The following is an 18,026-nucleotide window of genomic DNA, read 5'->3' on the forward strand; positions in this document are numbered from 1 at the left end:
CGTTAAAGACGGCTGGAGAATCACAATTAGGGTTTCCAAACCGGGATCTTGAAATCCCGGGATCCCGGTGCGGTGTATGTTTATCCTCGAAATCCCGATATTAAATTTTTTTAGATTTTAGATTTTTAAAAAAAACTCGAAAAATATTAAATGCCCAATCTAAAATGATTCGACTTTATACACTTTAGTCTTTCAAAGATCATATTTTATTTTTACTAAGCAGAACGTCAATATTTAAAAGTGATATTTCCGTGTTTGCTATACATACAGGGTGAGTTTCCTACGATGTTCTCTATGGGTATCTCGGAAACTACTGGAGATAGAGAGTCGGTTAAATGAGGAAAGAATTGCAGTTTTGTGGGGTCATAAATATGCGCCTTTCAGATTTCTGAAAAAGTTCATGGCTTACTAGATATTTCGAAAAAAACAAATTTCGTTTATTTTAAAAATTGTCCCTAATTCTATTATAAGCTATTTTAGACAAAAAGTTTTCATATAAAAGTTGTAGATAATCACATCCTTAATGAGACTGTCCTGCGTTTTTTTCTAAAGCCTGTCCATTTTGACATATGACACAAACAGTTTTCAACAAACGTAAATGTTTTCTTAAATGGAAACCATAGTTGGCCACGACTTCATAAAAAGCGCCATTTTTTAAGCTTTTCAACGATATACGCTATAATATGTTTTCTTCGAAAAATTACTGAGTGATAGCCAATTCTTGTCATTTTTAAACAATTTCACTTAGTTAGCCATGGAAAAAAGTTTAATCGTCTTTGCTCTCATAAATGTGTAAATATGAATTTTTCAAATGAAGAAAAGCTTGTAGGAATAGATTCAACTTTTCTTCATTATTCATATACGTTGACCGGTGAATGTTACGTTTTTTAGAGAACGGTTTTCAAGACATGTTAGAAAAGTTAAATTTTGTTATAGCCAATTCTTATCTTTCTTGACTAATTTCACTTAGATTGCATGGTATTCTTATTCTGTGATGATTTATAACTTATAAAAAGTCAGAATATATTACTAAACGGTTCTTTACAATTTACATTACACAAACTAAAACTTAAAAAAGTAATATCACTACATACACTTTAAGTTATTTTAGAAAAAGTTCAAAAAATCCGCCATTGTTTTGAGTTGCATCTTTTTAAAACTGAATTACTACCTATTCGCATAGAAGGACCGGTCGACTTAATTAAACTTTTCTCGTACCGCCACTTCAAGTGCCTCTCTTAATTCATAAGTTCTTTTGTAAACCTTATATTACCGCATAAAAAAATTCTAAAATAGATAGGTCAGGCGATCGAGGAGGCTCATGTAATTAGTCCACCTCTTCCTATCTCTGCATTTGTATAATTATGATATAAATAATGTTTAACATTTCTTTCATTATGGGGGTGGTGTGTCATAATGAAAGTCATGTTGGAACCACTCTATTGATGTGCGATATCTACACGCTTTTCTTCATTTGAAAATTCATATTTACAATTTTTGTTTATTTTAATTTAGTTTGGAGAGTTTCACATTTCTGAGAGCAACGGCGATTGAAATTGTTTCCATAGCTAACTAAGTGAAATTGTTTAAAAATGATAAGAATGGGCTATAACTCGGTAATTTTTCGAAGAAAAGATATTATAGCTTACATCACTAAAAAGTTTAAAAAATGGCGCTTTTTATGAAGTCATGGCAAACTATGGTTTCCATTTAAAAAAACATATGTTTGTGTCATTAAGGATATGATTATCTACAACTTTTATCTGAAAACTTTTTGTCTAAAATAGCTTATAATGGAATTATGGACAATTTTTAAAATAGCTGAAGTTTGTTTTTTTCGAAATATCTAGTAAGCCATGAACTTTTTCAAAAATCTGAAAGGCGCATATTTATGACCCCACAAAACTGCAATTCTTTCTCTATTTAACCTACTCTCTATCTCCAGTATAGTTTCCGAGATGCCCATAGAGAACATCGTAGGAAACTCACCCTGTATGTATTTAATTTTTTTTTCAACTGAATTGTATTTTTTTACTTACTAAATCTTGTTTTACTGTTAGTATAAATTATTCAACACACTATTATTTTTTTATTTTTCAAAAAAAATATGACTAAAGCAAATAAAAAAAATAGCAATAAAAAACTCCAAAATACGTATAGACTGATGTTCCTGGTCACTCAACTGCATGACTCAAGAAAAAAACTTGGAATTACTTTCCGTTAGATTAAAATGCTTTTAAATTGGTTCGTTCAATTTACGAAAAAACTCGAACGCAAGGGCAAAACAGTCGTCTGTCAATCCAAAAGAAGAAAACTGCAATTTTTCTTTGCTGTCAACTTTGAAAGATCTTAAGTGCATGAAAAAATTACTTTAAGAATGGTAATTTTTCACCCAGCCAAAAAGTATACAATGTTTAAAAAAGTTTGGCGTAAAACATGTTTCAACCACCCTGTATATCTAGGAAAACTATGTTTAAAATATGAACTACCATTGCCCGCATATTTAAAAAAAATTAAGTAACAATCTTAAACAGAAATTCTGAAATACGAAACTTTTTGGGGCCACACTGTATATTGTTATAAGACAGGCATGCCGGGTACGTTTCAAAAGTGGCTCACCCCCTATAACTTTTTTATATTTTCAGAAAAAAAAAACTAAATTTGGTATGTCGGTATATGACATAAATTAGGATTGATTGACGTATTCAATTGATTTTGGTCATTTCCTGTTTCACCGGAAATTACTACAACTTTTGATTTTTAAATGGCGCCCTCAGTATATCTTTACTTTATTGGATAGAAAATGCCACTCTGGAAAGAATGACATATTATCATATATGTCAACTTTTGATATTTTCGCATATGGTTTATTTGAAATTGTAACATGCGGTTCACAACGACAATTTGACTCGAAATACCAAGTGTGTGGTACCAAATTATTCGTAAAAAAATGTTTTTTCCAAATATGCTAATGAGCAACTCTTGTTCCATTTGAATAAATTGAGATATGATTAAAAATACGATTTGGGCATTTTTTAACTGGCTTTTTAACTTTTCCATGGCTTCTTGATTAAAAAAATTATTAAGTGTTTTTAACACAGTCATGGCGCTCTAGATTGAAACTTAAAACCCGATTTTTTTAAGCAAAAATTTCAAAAGTTTGCAAAAAAAGTTATAGGGGTGAGCCACCTTTGAGACCCACCCGGTATAGTAAATGAGCAAGAAATTAAAAATTTCTCTTTTATAATTAAAATTCTCGTCGAACAGTGCCAAAAATAAATACTACAGAAAAAAACCCATTGGTATATCCGCAGTGACATCCTACGAAACTTCATTTGTTTTCATACACCATCTGTCGCAGTGACAGGATTGACATATGGCGTTTATTATAAATATATTTAACATTACACTTCCCTCGCTTATACAGGGTGTTTCAAAACAAATGCGAAAAACTTTAGGGGGTGATTCCTTGTTCAAAATAAAGGGTAGTTTGCTTTATAAACGTTGGGTCAAAAGTCAACCATTAGGGAGATATCGCGGTACAAAGATGGCGGAAAAATAATGTTTTTATTTTTTATCTTGAAAACGAAAAGAGATAGACTAATGAAATTTTATGGAAGCATTACTGTTATGAAAACACCCTTTCATGTAATTTTTTTACTTTTTTAAAATGAGTGGAAGGGGTTGAAATAAACTACCCCTATCATTCTTGTTAACGAAGTTTAAAGAAAATTCTTATCAAACACATGCAAATACTTTAATTTGGATAGTTTAGTTTGTTTAGAAACTTTTTTACCTCTTGTGTTTTTTTGATAAAACTCACCGATTGGAAATTAAAAAATAAAATGTAAAGCATTACATGTCTGGACAAAAAATATTTTTAGATTAAGAATCTAGTGATAATAATGATAATAATAATCATCTAGATAATAACGTATTGCAGTAGAGTAATGTCAAATAAAATAATATTAGGAAAATCCTAAAAAGTAACAGCGACCGATTTTTTCCTAAAAAAATTACAGCAGCCCACTAGATTCTTTATCAGAAAATGTTTTTTGTCCTGACATGTAATGCTTTACATTTTATTTTTTAATTTCAAATCGGTGAGTTTTATCAAAAAAATACAAGAGATAAAGAATTCTAAACAAACTAAACTATCCAAATTAATTTTTTTGCATGTATTTGATAAGAATTTTCTTTAAATTTCGTTAACAAGAATGATAGGGGTAGTTTATTTCAACCCCTTCCACTCATTTTAAAAAAGTGAAAAAATTACCAGAAAGTGTGTTTTCATAACAGTAATGCTTCCATAAAATTTTATTAGTCTATCTCTTTTCGTTTCCAAGATAAAAAATAAAAACATTATTTTTCCGCCATCTTTGTACCGCAATATCTCCCTAATGGTTGACTTTTGACCCAACGTTTATGAAGCAAACTACCCTTTATTTTGAACAAGGAATCACCCCCTGAAGTTTTTCGCATTTGTTTTGAAACACCCTGTATATAGAAAAAGTGTCGTATTATTATTATAAATTTATTCATAAATGCTTTCGATTATTTTCCTTCTTCGGTAGTCTCAAAAGTCGATAAAATTATAATAATATAGTTCCCGCCAGAGAAAGCAGTCTTAATATTTTGTTTTATTATCAGTTTCACTTTCGAGTATATCCGAACGCTATCATTAATTTAATGTAATATGTGGCTATATCAAATTAAATTTTGTGTTACATTCTTTGGCTATAACTCATCAAATAGTCTCAGGGGTCTGACAAAAGCCAGTATCTCAGACGGTTTTACAGAGGTTAGTTCTCCATTTACGATATTAGTCGTACCAAAGTTTATGGTACGAATGGTTGTCGTCTTGGCGCACTCAGTGATGAGCTGTTCTGGTGATTCCCTACAGAATCTGTATTTGCTGTTGTTTCTTAGTCTTCGATAATTAAATTATCACAGAGTAATTGATCATTAATTATCTTCTTAGTTAGCAACACAATAAAAGCAGAATGGCTGAAAGAAGCTGCTGCTTTGGCTGCTGTAATCCTGTCTTATCCTGCTTCAAACCCCATACCAGCCACTCTTGTCATTTTTAAAATAGAACGAATCGAATTAGCATTAAAAAATACAAACAACCCTAAATTTTCACCGTTCTACCATCATCCCCTATTTTTTAAGTTTTTTTATTCTTTTGTTACCATCTCCGAAACGGCTTGACCGATTTTGATAAAATTTTATATGTATATTCAGTACGTCTAAGAATAGGTTGTTATCTATTTTTTATACCCTTAAGTGATAAGTTTGGTTTGGTTATCACACTAGTTGGTTATCGTCTAGTTACCACCCTCATTTTTTTTATTTTTTGAAAAGAAAAAAATGTTTCTATTTTTTTATTTGGCATTAAAAAATACAAACAACCCTAAATTTTTGACCGTTCTGCCATCATCCCCTATTTTTTAATAGGGGTTGTTTTTTTTAATTTTCTGTTACCTTCTCCGAAACAGCTTGAGCGATTTTGATGAAATTTTACATATATATGTATATTCAGTAGGTCTGAGAATAGGTTGTTATCTATTTTTATACCCTTAAGTGATAGGGGTAGCCCATCCCAATTTTTTTATATTTTTTGAAAAAAAAAATATTTTTTTATTTGGCATTAAAAAATACAAAGAACCCAAAATTTTATCCCCTATTTTTAATAGGGGTTGTTTTTTTAAATTTTTTGTTATTATGTCCGAAGCGGCTTGACCGATTTTGAAGAATTTTATATGTATAATTTTTTTAGAATAGTTTGTTATCAAATTTTTATACCCTTAAGTGATAAGGGTAGCCAAGAGGGTAGCCCACCCCCTTTTTTATTTTTTGAAAAGAAAAAAATGTTTTTAATCTTTTATTTGGCATTAGTAAATACAGGTTATTAATAAGGGACCTCTGTACAAAATTGCATACTCCTATAGTCGTAGAACGGATTTTACATAAAAATTATACAAATTTATATTATATTATACAAACCCCTTGTTTTACCCCCTGAAGGAATGAATTCCAAAAATCGCTCTAATTAAATTACGCTGCATAAGGAACTTCTGTGCAAATTTTCATATTCTTCATCAGAATTATTGTTTCAGAACGTTCTAGGGGGTTCCACACCCTTAGAGATCTCAACATTTTCCTTCCGCCGGTCCTGGTGTTTACTAACCCTTTTTTCATAGTATAAAGTGAAAAAAATAGTCGATTTTTTTGACCCACCCTAATACACAACGAAACAAAATTAAACCAAAACAAATTATTCCATTCCTGTGTTCGAGATTAATAAACCCATAAAACACCTTTTTTAAGGTCGAATTACTGACCACATCGTCAAAAACTTCTTTGCCGTTGGCATGTGACCTTCCGAGCTCCATTTTTCATCTTTTTTAATGAAAATTAAACTTACCTTAAGGTTACATTTGCATAAAAGATTAAAGTAAATAGCCCATGTAATGGAAATGTATTGTTATTTGTAATTATGTCAGATAAGATGTGTTTGGTAGGTGTTGAAATAGCAATTAACATATAGTGGCATTCTTTAATGTAGATAAAGAAAAGAATTAGTTTTAGGGCGACCTTAAAAGTTAATTTAAGTGACAGTTAATTATAATAAGCGACAAATTAACCATTCTTTTATAAGTTTGTCATATACAGGGTAATATACGAATATCGCGCGCTTCAAGATATGACAAATAGAAAAGCAGTATATAGAATAGTACAATAATAAATTATTAATAATTATCTTCACACATATAAAAACAAAATGGAAAATAGTCTCACATGCGTCACACGATTCTATTTAATGAGAACAGAAGACAAAAAAAGAAGAAAGTACTAGTAAGCGTGAGATAAAAATGAATCATTAAATGTAATTGGTTTAAATTAGATGAACCAAAAAGCTCAGTGTTTGTTTTCAGGATACTATAATGTCGCAACAGTATGAACTTTCACACTCCACACCTGTAGCTACCAGAAGTTGTCTTTGTAGCTCGTAGCTCTGGATGAGAAACATTGGGATTGGGGTTTCTTCTAGCAATATGGCACACAAAGCGGTCTTGTTGTTCAGTTGTGACAATTTGACGACTTTGTCTGGGTCTGTTCTTGAGAGTTCCTAGTTCCAAGTACCTTGCATATGTTTTCGATACAACACCCTGGGTAACGCCTATTATCTATGCTACGTCTCTTTGGGGTATTCCTTGTTGATTGAGAGGAATAATTCTGCTACATCTGTTAATCCAACATAAGGTTTTTTTTATTTTTTTTTGATCGAATAAAAATTACCGGAGTTTTTACTTTTTAATTACTGGAATTGAGCGATTAAAAAATTATCATAAATCATTTTTTTCAAATGGTTTCCAATTCGTTTGGGTCATAAATGACCTAAATACAAAATATTTTCATGGTGTCTGTATGTAACACGATAACTCAAAAACCGCTAAACCAATTTTAACCAAATTTGGCACAAAAATACTATGGCACCCGAGAATCTGGCCATTAGTTTTTGTTGGGGGTGGGGGGTTAGTAAGGGGGTATGGGAGGGGGTTAAAAATTTAAAAAAATCGTAACTCCAAAATTACAGTAGCTAGCGAATCGCGGTTTTCAAATTAAGATTAGGAATAATATTTGTAACAAGATTTGTAATAAAATCAAAATCAGTCAGAGTCGCCGTCTTCGAGATATTAACATATTTTAGTATGGGCGGCTATACGTGCCTCCCGGCGCCAATTTTTGAGTATACATGTTCCTATACCTAAAATAAATCGTTTGTAAGTTAGTCAAGATTTAGTTTGAAAACGTATATTTTTCTTGATTTTATCTGGCTTCCTTTGACATTAAGTGTCAAATGTGTAAGGGTAAATGTTTTCTCAAAAATGGTTAATGTTAGGTATATAGTATTTAATATATCAAAATTCAATAAAATTTTACAGAAAGTTAAATATGTAATAAAAAATGGGGGCACCCATTTAAAATAAGAAAGTTGTCCGGTATTTCCGGAAGTGCCGCCATATTGAAAATATTTTTAATCGATAGATCTCGTTGTGAAACAATGATGTACAGGATGTCCCATTTTGGTTGAAATCATAGGGTATCTCCGTTATTAGTGAAGTTAGAAGGGTGCGGTTTGCACAGACCTGTACCACTTTTTTGTCAAACGGAAGATGCCGTAAACAAAATTTTCATAGCGCTCTTGGTTTCTGAGCTACAGGGTCTTTTTGAAAATTTTGCAATTTGGGGCAGCCCCCGTATCTCCGTTATTGTGGATGATATCGAGAAGGTGAAAACTGATTCTTGTAGAACTTTTTACGTAGAATACAGTGGCGTAGTCTGTTTTTCTACGGAAAAAATATTTTTGAAAATATGAACTAAAGTTATGTTTTTTCAAATGAAGCACCCTGTATATTTATAAATCATATGATCCGTCTTGCTATGAGCTTCTCAAAAATATATATCACTCTATATTTATTTCCACTCTTTACTTCAATATTCAAAATATATAATTTTTTTATTAGTAGGCCGTGATAAATAACATAAAAATCAAAATGGTATTTACTAAAATAGTCATACACACATTAAAATTTTATTTGGGATTGATATATTTTACTTTTGAACTGTTGCCACTGAATCTCTGATATATTTTTCTTTCTTTATAATGGAATTTATTATAATGGGATGGGTTTGCAAATACCTAAAAGCTTGCATTATTAAAGAATTTTCCAGGTGTTTGACGTTGTTGTAGTTGCCACAATATATTTCATATTTTAAAAATCCCCAAAATCAGAAATCGAGAACGGGCAAATCCGGGAATCACGGAGGCCATCATATAGGTCCTTTGGTTCCAATTCATTTATTTGAGAAATAATAATTTAACAAAACCCTAATATTTTCAAAGTTGTTAAGGAAAGCCCCATCTTGCTGAAAGTATATTCCACGTAAATTAGCTAAAGGAATATCTACAAGCTCCGGTACGATAACTTCCAAGATTTACAAATAGCGGTAGAGAGTTAAGTTTTCATAATATATAAAAAATTATTAGTGGCCGCTAAAATAAACCAAGAGACCGATAGCAGTATACTTTTAATAATTATTTATTTTCTTTTATTATCAATCATGGCCTACTAATTAATATGATCTTTTAATAAAAACTTTTAAATATTGCAGTAAATAGTGAAAATAAATATAGAGTGATATATATTTTTGAGAAGCTTATGGTAAGCCAAATCATATAATTTATAAATATACAGGGTGTTCCATTTAAAAAAACATAACTTTAGTTCACATCTTCGAAAATATTATTTTCGTAGGATAACAGACTACGTCACTGTATTTTCCGTAAAAAGTTCTACAATAAACAGTTTTCACCTTCCCGATACCTTTCGCAATAACAGAGATACGGGGGGTGTCCCAAATTGCAAAATTTTCAAAAAGACCCTGTAGCTCAGAAACAAAGAGGGCTATGAAAATTTTGTTTACAGCATCTTTCGTTTGACAAAAAAGTGGGACAGGTTTGTGCAAACCGCATCCTTCTGTCTTCACTAATAACGAAGATACCCTATGATTTCAACCAAAATGGGACACCCTATACAAAAAATCTCCGATCTAGATATTGTAGTTCTCTAGAAACTTCTAATGCACGGAACACCCTGTATACCGTTTTTTTTCCTTGCAAAAAGTTTAGTCAGAAAAAAAGAGTGATTCCGTATAAAGGATGCTTCACGCTATACCGTAACGGGTCCGAGCCGTGCGTCGGTGAAGACACGGCCAAACATTGTCAAGCGTCCTTTACACATATACATTCATGCCAGGCCGAGCACGATCCGAGCTTCGCCGGAACTCGATCGTGCCCCGTCCCAGAAATGTCGGCGTACATTTTTTTCTCGGATCCGCTCCGTTCCCGCCACGTTGCGGAAAGCATGAATGTACTTTTCCTGGTGCCCCGACTGCAATCTGCAGTTATGGTATAAACAAAGTACACTTTTTATCATGTCTGTAGTAGGTAGTGAATCTTACAGCAGGATTTAATGACAGGGAATGCATAAAACTGGACAATGAAAAGATGTAATGAAAAAGATAGGTCCTTCATCTTGCCTTTTGAGCAGGTGTTGTTCTTTCTTCATCAACTGTAATTGGTACCAATTCCACTTGCGAGAACTTTGGCATTGTTCGTATTAAATCTTCGTGTGTCTATGGGGCTGTGTTTTATAATATACTCAGAACTAATACGAGCCCCGTTATCAAGCTCAGGTACGGTCCGGTGTACCGTGAATCATCCTTAAGTTTGGTTGTGTGTAGTTTGCTGAAATCCAGAAGCATTAATCAGGAATAAAAATTTCAAGACATTCTTTTTTATTTATGTCCATTATCTTGCACACACTGTATAAGGATGACAGCAGATAATTCAGTCGAAAGTAAAAGAGATAAAAAAGTGAAAAGATGAAGGCGAATTTCGGCTGTGAACATCTGACCTACATTATCCGAGAGTATTATACCAATTATCTCCATAACATATGTTCTACGCATATTATAATATACTTAATTATCAATAACACATCATATAAATTATACCGCTCTTTTACTATTAAACGCGAGTGATGTATGGTATTAGCCTTATTTAAAAGGATCTGAGTACTATTAACCGTTTATATCGTACGATATATCGTGTAATTACAGAACATTTTATGCTCTTGGTGTGATTTAATAAGTACTGATTGAGTGTGATTAAATGTTGTTAATTAGTATGATTCTAGAGAAATTATTAATATGTTCAATTTTATAGAAATTTTGAAATGTTCAAGACTCAACTTTTTTAAATTGATTATAAATGAAATGCCGTTTGCAGGTTTAGGACAAGAAAAAGAAAAAATCCTTTTTTAAATTGCCAATGTTGTGTAAATTTTAATGGGGTCAATTATTGGCTTCCCTAGTTATTTTAGAATAATTTTCAGAATAATTCACACCAGAATTTATAAAAGATGCGAATACCAACTAGACGAAACTCAATTTGGATTTCGCAGTGGCCTAGGTACTCGTGAGGCGTTATTCGGATTAAACGTTATCACTCAGCGTTGCAGAGACATGAATGTCAATGTAATCGCTTGTTTTATAGATTATAGAAAAGCCTTTGACTGCGTTAACCATCAAAAACTTATAGAAGTCCTCAAAACAACCGGAATAGATAGAGAAGAAATTCGATTGATTACAAATCTCTACTGGCAGCAAAACGCAGTGGTTAAAATTGAAGGAACATCGTCAGAAGAAATCACGATTAAACGAGGTGTAAGACAGGGCTGTGTGCTGTCACCGCTCTTATTTAATATATATTCAGAGGCTATCTTCAAAGAAGCTCTAGAAGGAATCGAATGTGGAATTAAGATTAACGGGAAAGTGATCAATAATATCAGGTATGCCGACGATACAGTTGTGCTGGCCGAGAATGAACAAGATTTGCAGAGGCTAATGAATGAATTAGTTCGGCATAGTGAAAACTGCGGTCTCCTCATAAATACCACAAAAACGAAGGTTCTTGCATTCACCAAAACACCTGTGCAGATTCACCTGGATATCAACGGTGACCCAGTAGAGCAAGTGTCTTCATACAAGTATTTGGGGTGTATTGTAAATGATCAATGCGACCCGAAGAAAGAAATTAGAAGCCGCATAGAACAGGCTAGAAAAACATTTATAAATATGAGACAATTTTTCACAAGGTCAGATTTGAGTTTGGAGCTACGGGTACGCATGGTCAGATGCTACATTTTTTCAGTTCTCCTGTACGGGTGTGAGAGTTGGACTCTTGACATATCGTTAGAAAAAAAACTAGATGCCTTCGAAATGTATATTTACCGCCGTATATTAAGAATATCATGGGTCCAAAGAGTTTCAAATGTGGAGGTTCTTAATCGAATGAGAAAACAGAAAGAACTCATGCTTACCATCAAAGAAAGAAAAACACGCTACATAGGCCACATAATGAGGGGTAAAAAGTATGAACTTCTCAGATTAATAATTGAAGGCAAAGTCCAGGGCAAAAGATCTATCGGCAGACGCCAGAATTCCTGGCTAAAGGACATTCGTAGATGGTTTGGTTGCTCATCAATCGACATATTTCGTATGGCTGTATCTAGAATGACGTTAGCTATTTGGATCGCCAACCTTCGAAAGGAGCCGGCGTCGTAAGAAGAAGAAGTTATTTTAGAGAATAATTCTATTTAGGTTTATTGAAGAGCACTAAAACCCACATTCAAAAGAATAACTTTAGATATTTTTGATTAGCCCGTTTATGAGTTATTGCCGATTTCTTTTTAAATATTTCTCCTTTCTTATGGCCTTGTATTTACTTATGAGCAGCAGTCAAGGTAAAAGATAACTGTCAAATGAAGTTGTCATTTCAGAAATTTACCTATTTAGTGCTTTATTATTATTGAAAACTCATTCCTACATCGGAAATCTTAAAGATGTATTTGTAAACACAAATTAATATGAATGAAAATAAAGTAAAATAAAGTAATAAAGTGATAAAATTGAGGTAGGCAGAGGAGTTCGACAAGGGGATACTATTTCGCCTAAACTTTTTACAGCTGTCCTTGAATACGCAATGAAATCACTCTCTTGGGAGAATAGGGGCATAAATATCGATGGTGAAAGGTTGATACATCTCAGATTCGCAGATGACATCGTCCTTGTCTCAGATAACATTGGAGATTCAAAGCAGATGCTCGAAGAATTAGTGCAGGCCTCATTAAAAGTCGGTCTCCGGATAAATACGAGTAAAACGCAAATAATGACAAACTTAGTGCTGACACAGAACATCAGAATAGGTGACGCTGACATAAAAGAAACACATATATACAAATATCTCGGGCACGAAATACAAATCGGAAAGAACAACCAAACACACGAGATACAGCGCAGAATAGGTTTGGGTTGGGCTGCTTTTGGCAAACTGCGGAAGACCTGTAAAAGTGATATACCCATATGCTTGAAGAGGAAAGTTTATGAACAATGCGTCTTGCCGGTAATTACATATGGAGCAGAAACTTTAACATTAACGAAAAAGTCAGCAGAAAATTTAAGAGTAGCCCAGAGAGCCATGGAGAGAGCCATGCTTGGAATAACTAAAAGAGACAAAATTCCTAATAACACTATCAGACAAAAAACCAAAATTAAAGACATAGTGGAACACGTAACTCGAGTGAAATGGAGATGGGCAGGTCATGTGGCGAGAACATCTAAAGACAGGTGGACTAGAAGATTGTTAGAATGGCGACCTCGAGCAGATAAACGTAGCAGAGGCAGACCACCGACACGCTGGGCCGATGATGTAAAGAGGATTGCTGGAAATTGGATGATGACGGTCCAAAATCGAGAGACATGGAGAAATATGGAGGAGGCCTACGTTCAGCAGTGGACAACGATGATGAAAGTAATAAAGTATTCTTTTTCAAGTCTATTTTCAGCTAAACCGTTTTTTGTCACACGTCACCATAATACAGGGTGTTCCGAATTGTATTTGGGAACTTGAGTGAAACCCTGTGAAAAAAATGAGACGGGCATTTTGGATAAAAAAAAAACACTTTCCTTTAATCTTAGATGTATTCCTAACATTCCATTTTTTTAATTATCCCATTATCTCTATTCTTTTGTGAGCTACACATTTTTAAGTAAAGTATTGATTTCAGAGATTCTTTTATTGAAACAATAATTTTATAATAATTTTAATAGCGTGTATATCCACCTCTCGCTGCAATAACAGCTCGAGGTCTTCATCTTATCGAGTGAATAAGGGTAGTTATTTCTTGATCTATATCAAGAAAACCCTTCACAAGAGCTATGGCTAGCCATAGTTTTTGCTAGAACTACAATGCTACAATATCTTATTAGAGCTACAATTTATAAGTACTATAACTATAACTACAATGCTAGCCATAGTTCTTGTAAAGTTTGAGGTGGAATAGGACGATAACGAACAGCTCTTTAAGTTCGTCGCACAAATGTTCGATTGGATTGAGGTCGGGACTACAAGGACGCCATTCCAATCTTCGTAGTCCAACCTCATCCAGGTACTCGTTAACTACTCGTATTCCTAACTCGTTACCCGTCGGGCCTGGCATTATCATGCCTCAGTATAAACTGATTTCCAATGAAAGGAGCAAATGGAACAACTTCTTGGAGGACATCCTCAATATAATGGTGGGCATTGCAATTCAAAATTGTAAAAATATTAGTACTTTATTTAAAAATGTGTAGCTCATAAAAGAATAGAGGTAATAGGAGAATTCAAAAAAAGAAATGTTAGGAATACATTTACGATCACAGGACAGTGTTCTTTTATCCAAACGGCCCCGCCCGTCCCATTTTTCCACAGGGTATTTTGAATTTACTGCAAAAAACGAAGTTTTGATTTACCTACCTCGGTATAAACCCACATAAAGGTGCCCGGTGGCGTAGAGGTACAGGCTCTCGTCTACCAATCTCAAGGTAGTGGGTTCATCCCACACAAGGCATTGCATCAGCCGACTATTTTTATTAAAATAAAAATAGTTTTGGTACCTAGGTCGACTCAGCCTTAAGTGAGTACTTGGGATTCACAATCCTGAGGTAACAATAGGCGGTTGAAGCGTAGTGCTAGCCACATTACCTTCCTTGTATACCGAACGGCTCTAGTATAACAAGCCGTACCTTGCTACTCCTAAGGCGTTAAACGCTATATACGGGAGCTATTATTATTATTATTATAAACCCACATAACCGAAATATATAAGCCATTAAAATAATAAAAAATAATGCCAACAAATTTATCTACAAATTAATACCATAATCATAAAAATCTCCTAAATACAAATATATCACCCGGTATGGAGAAAATACTCTTCCCCGACAAACCGATATGTTGAAAGTAAAATTTCGGTCAAAACTCTACTCGTAAAACTGTCTCGTTATTTATGTAAATGCGGCTTAAAGCACACAATCCGAACACTTGAGGCGACGCATCGTCGACCTTGATTTTCCATCGCCACAGATCACTAATGAATGAGAGAAGATGCGCCGGACAAGACAAACGAGCCGAGAAAGTGTGCGTAGTTAATTGATGTTTTCTTGAAAGAAAAAAAAGTGGAACAGTCTAGCGCTAGCAGGATGTTTATTGTGATTTTTAATCTATTCATTTTTTTTTTCATTTTGGAGAGATTTAGTTTATTTAATATTCAAGCACAATATTTATAAATGCATATAATAAAGAAATATACGTAGAAAAGTGTGTACAGGGTGTCCAGTTTTCATGTGCTTTATGGGGTCACCGTTTATAAGTAGAGATACAAAGATGCGGTATATACTCTGTTTTTTTTTTCTCAGATAAGATTTCAACTGACGATGGCAGAAAAAAAGCAGATGACGTCCATACCAAATCCATTTCTTTAACTAAAAAAAGTTTCTAATATTTTTTAAGTTAACTATGGATGGGTTTAAATATAAATCCGTCATGCGTCGTGTCTTGTTGTTTTTAACCAGTTTTATTGGTTTATTACAAAAATGACAGATCATATTTCAATATTATTGGTTTAACGGAACGATGAACGACAAACGGACGCCGATGCGTATGAACTCGACTTAAAATTTTTGAGAATTGTCAAACTCTTGCCAAATTATAGGTTATAATTTTGTGTCAAATTATGTCAAGTAGAAATGATAAATATTTTACATTTTGCATTTTGGACTGTGTTATTATTTCATTGTGTTGTTGTTGAAAACTCAAAGGGGAAATTAACTGTTGACCCAGACCATAGTTTACAGTAATAAGTAGATAAATAGTATACTATTATACTTTTAGAAAGCTCATAACAAGTCGAAAAATCCAAAAATTCGCCCTCTATTTCAGGAACTAAGAGGTTACAGGACCAATATGAATGTAGCATCTTTAGTTTCATAAAAAATATAACATAGTGATGTGAAAACCGCATCTCTGTATCTCTACTCATAAACGGGAAATCCCAAAAAACATGCGAAAATTCTCACACCCTGTACAAAGATACCTTATTTACGTTAAATTACAATAAAAACTTTTCAAAACACCCTTGTATACTTCTCTAAGCAGTCTAAGCACCCCATCATCTCAATAGTTTTACCATTTAAAGCCTGAAGAAAGCAAACACAAGAAGATTACTACCATTCGTAGTACGAAGTACCATCGGGGTAATTAGGGTACTAATAAATCTGAGATCCTCTCTAAGACGAGACCAGAGAAAGCGAACATTACGTTTATAGTTTTATGGGTAAAGGTAAATAAGTTTGTCGCCAATACTGCAATAAGACAAATAAAATTCTCAATTCTTACCACCAACGAGTTTGTAGAGCTAGAGATTCTTTTTAGCCGACCATACCAACAGGTATGGTAGGCTATTAAGATCGGCAATTTTTTTTTTAATTTCACTCAAAATGAGGTATTTGGGTCATAAATGACCTAAATACAAAATATTTTCATGGTGTCTGTCTGTCTGTCCGTCTGTCTGTAACACGATAACTCAAAAACCGCTAAACCGATTTTAACCAAATTTGGCACAAAAATTGTGTGGCACCCGAAAATCTGGCCATTAGTTTTTGGTGGGGGTGGAGGGTTGGTAAGGGGGTATGGGTGGGGGTTAAAAATTTTAAAAAATCGTAACTCCAAAATTACAGTAGCTAGCGAAACGCGGTTTTCAATTTAAGATTAGGAATAATATTTACAACAAAATTTGTAATAACATCAAAATCAGCCAAAGTCGCAGTTTTTGAGATACTTAATTGAAACTAAAAGAACTGCCTCCCAACTTTTTGTTAACATATTTTAGTATGGGCGGCTATACGTGCCTCCCGGCGCCAATTTTTTTAAATAAAATAACTCGACTAGATTCAGAAACAATATATTCAATTAAGTATAGTTTTTGTAGGATAATCACGTGCATTCTTTTACAATCACTAAGCAAAAACAAAAAGGAGGACATCATTAATATTGATAGAATTTGAAAATGTGCAATTTTAAATTTCTTTTTTTTTCGCAGCGTGTAACAGTTACGTTATTTGAATAATAACTATAATTTTTGACATAAAAATCTGTCGGAAATTAATTTTTAAATGAAAAAAAGTAATTCTGTTTCTGAAAACGAGTTAAAAGTAATAAAAAAACATCCTCATCCTTATTATTCTATGAGCGACGACAACGATAAACATAAGTACCTATATCGCAAGTCTGGTTTGCTCTCACTTGTGGAACTCCACTTTTACTTTTTCGCTTAAAATTCAATTCAAACTGAAGCACTTTCGTTCATAAAAGTGATACTTAATAGTGCAGAGGTATAATATTGCCAAATTGTGACGAAAAACATTTTTACCAAAAATATTTGTGATGAAACAATATTTCTTTGGTTTTGCAAATTTGCTTTTTACTGAGTTTGCATCTTCTATAAATAAAATTATTTTAAACATGTTCTGTTGTCGCTTTTTCTCATAAGTTACAGCACATTTGATAGTTTGCTTGGTACTATGTTTTTTTCAATAACAAGGGGCCGTCCTCTGCCGTTAGCACTTCGGCCTGTGTTTGTCCCCTTTCTATATCTACACCCATTCTCCTGTACTCTGCACTAACTTATGCAGGTCCTTGATAGGATGGGAGCATAGTTCCTCCGGTTCTAGCCTAGCTTTCCCAGATAAAATGTGTAGCTTGCTATCCAGAGCCTCGCAATGACATATTATGTGCTCCGCTTTTCAGGATCTTTGATCTTTATCGCAGAGTCTGCAACAAAGACTTCCTTGATACAGGTTGAGCTTGTTCAGGTAACACTTGACAGCCATGAGTCCTGTCAAGAGGCCTGTTGTAGAAGCATTAGCTGTTCTTTTGCGGTTTTAGAGTTAGGTCCTTGGATAAAGGCCTGATAAAAACAGACAGGCATAGCAAGCCTGTGCCTCTGTCTGTTTCTCCAGTGGACATCCTGCTTTTCCCTGATTCAGAGTTTTAGTGCACTACGGGCCATACGTTT

General features: G+C 33.5%; 1 protein-coding gene across 2 annotated transcripts in view; it reads left to right on the forward strand.

Moving 5' to 3' along the window:
- LOC115874529 (actin-histidine N-methyltransferase) overlaps nt 1–18,026 on the forward strand; it is a 76,218-nt gene that overhangs the window by 30,600 nt on the left and 27,592 nt on the right. The gene's annotated exons all lie outside the window — the stretch shown is intronic.

Source organism: Sitophilus oryzae, unplaced genomic scaffold, assembly GCF_002938485.1.
Source record: "Sitophilus oryzae breed Bouriz unplaced genomic scaffold, Soryzae_2.0 scaffold_1297_pilon_pilon, whole genome shotgun sequence".
In the NCBI taxonomy this organism is placed as follows: domain Eukaryota; kingdom Metazoa; phylum Arthropoda; class Insecta; order Coleoptera; family Curculionidae; genus Sitophilus; species Sitophilus oryzae.